The sequence below is a fragment of the Gossypium hirsutum genome, chromosome D11 (genome assembly GCF_007990345.1).
Source record: "Gossypium hirsutum isolate 1008001.06 chromosome D11, Gossypium_hirsutum_v2.1, whole genome shotgun sequence".
NCBI lineage: Eukaryota > Viridiplantae > Streptophyta > Magnoliopsida > Malvales > Malvaceae > Gossypium > Gossypium hirsutum.
In genome coordinates, this window is record NC_053447.1 from 15,997,433 (window position 1) to 15,999,227 (window position 1,795).

Genomic DNA, 1,795 nt, shown 5'->3' on the forward strand with positions numbered 1-1,795 from the left:
AAAAAGCTATTCCGAGATTACAAAAAGAAGATACAATCTCATCTCAGCTAAGATGATAAAAGAAACAGATTGAAGCTGTGATCTTATCTTTATGAAGCTACATGAAGCAGATCAAACCACAAATCTCATATCTTGAAGTACATTGGAGTAATTGAACACAGCATATTCAAAGATTATGATTAATCTAAAGCTACAAGATGCAATGGACTGGAAAAGACTATTGACAAAGAGACCAATGAATCAAGACTCGCAAAATAGGCAAAATGGCCTTTCTTTTGTCTTTCTCATCTCGTACACGACAATGAGCAAAGAGGGCAGCTGTAGTAGGCCAATTTTGGCCCAATACCAAGCCCATTCCCCCTCTTACAACCCAAACCGATTGATCCATTCATACACTAAAACCCTGCCCAAACCTTAGCCCAACTACCCAAAACCCAACATGACCAGGCCCAGAGCCAAACTCCAGACTAGGTTCAAATACCTTACCTACTCAGTCCAACCCCCCACTTGTACTTAGCCCCATACACTGCTCCCATAGCAGCCCCATACCCCCACGCGCTGACACCATCTGCCGCGCATGCTCCTCCTCCACCACCAACCCTCCATACCCTGCAAAGACAGAACAGACCAAACAGAATAGGACAAAAGATAAACAATATTTCCTAGTTTGTATCGGCTATAAAGCGAGAAATAAGCATTTGTAAAATGGGGGGATTTTGCTATGAAACAAAGATTTTCTTTCAATAACAGATAAATACAAACATTCGAAAATACATATACAATCAGGGGCTCTAACACCAAATCGGAGAATCAAATCTAAAACCTAAGGTGACTTTTTTTTTCTTTTTTTCTTACTGTTTTGAGTTTGTTTTTACATAAAAAATACAAAAAATATCAAAACATAAAAACTATTAAGCAAAAAAAATAGAAAAAAAAAAAAAATATATTTTTTACGCGGTGGCCGGCGCCGGCGCCGGCGAGCCTCCGGTGGCCGTCCGTGACCGCCCCTGGCCGGATTCCCCTCTCTCTCTCTCCCTTCTCTCTCCCCTCTCTTCTTTTTTTCCTTCCTCTCCCAAATGATTTTTGGGTTATTTTAGGCCTATATAGCCCTCCAAAACGACTTCGTTTGGGGCTACACTAAGCCCCAAAACGACGTCGTTTTGGCCATGCCGCGACCCATCCGACCCCGACCAGCTAGGATCCGCGTGTTTTCGTTGAATGGGATATTATGCGCGCAGTCCTTCGCTTTTCTGATGCTTCACCATAAGTTTTTATGGTTTTCAATTGGCCTAAATTCTCGCGCTTCGATTAGTCCCCGCCAATGTGCTGCGTTTTAATAGAAAGGAATAAATTGTTGTTCGTCCCCCAACGTTTCACGCGCGTACAATTAAGTCCTTTTCTTTTTTTCATTTCAAATTGCCCCACAACTTGTTTTTAATTCAATTTAGTCCTTTTTTTGTTGATTTTTATATCTTTATTAAATATCCTTGTTATTTTATATTATTAGTATTATTAGTATTACCATTATTATTATATGTATTAGTATATATTTTATTATGTACGTGTATAGCTATATATATTTCATATTTAATATTTTATTTCACTTTATTTTAATATTTTATTAATGTTATGTTTGTTTCTTTATATTCCAATGTTATCATTATATTATTCTTATTATTTTTATTAGTTTATGCTTTGTTATATATTATATATTAAATACGTATATAACTGAATATTTGTATATACTCGGTAATATATACTAGTTTTCAATATACGCATATATTACCTAAATATT